Raw genomic sequence first — 597 nt, forward strand, 5'->3', positions numbered from 1 at the left:
CGGTCACCTTCTTCTCACTGTTTTTATTCAGCATCCAGGAGGGCAAATTTTGCCGCTTTGCAGCTAGTTGCATAAAAGAACGCGCCAAAAAAAAAAAAATTCCGCCCGGCGTTTTTTCGGACGTGACATGACAACAGCAAGTTGAATGCGCTCGTGTCAACAAGATTCCGTATTTAACCCATGACCTAAACTTGTGCATAATAGCTAAAAAAAAAGGCATAAGTAAAGAAAAAGGAAAATGAAGGAAAATATAAAGACAAAACAACGAACCTGGTAGTATATATATATATATATATATATATATATATATATATATATATATATATATATATATATATATATATATATGTGTGTGTGTGTGTGTGTGTGTGTGTGTGTGTGTATAATATATAAACAAATTCAGGAAGTTTGCAATAAGTGTACATTTCTCATTCTCTGCGCAGCTTGATACGAAGAAAAATTGACCCCATCGATTACTTAAAAAAAAAAAAAGAAGGCTACGTGGAATATAAAAGAAAAATAATGAAATGCGTGCAAGAGACCAGGCCCTGATAATATTGTGGTTCTCCCTGAAATCTATTTTTAGGTCCGTAATTG

General features: G+C 33.3%; 1 protein-coding gene across 1 annotated transcript in view; it reads left to right on the forward strand.

Moving 5' to 3' along the window:
- Positions 1–401: 401 nt before the first annotated feature.
- The window catches only part of LOC136855574 (uncharacterized), a 55,985-nt gene continuing 55,789 nt past the window's right edge, over positions 402–597 (forward strand). The window contains exon 1 of the mRNA XM_067132673.1: positions 402–597. This exon is cut by the window's right edge and continues 499 nt beyond it. The gene's annotated coding sequence lies outside the window, so the exon portion shown is untranslated.

The sequence above is a fragment of the Macrobrachium rosenbergii genome, chromosome 3, assembly GCF_040412425.1.
Source record: "Macrobrachium rosenbergii isolate ZJJX-2024 chromosome 3, ASM4041242v1, whole genome shotgun sequence".
In the NCBI taxonomy this organism is placed as follows: Eukaryota; Metazoa; Arthropoda; class Malacostraca; order Decapoda; family Palaemonidae; genus Macrobrachium; species Macrobrachium rosenbergii.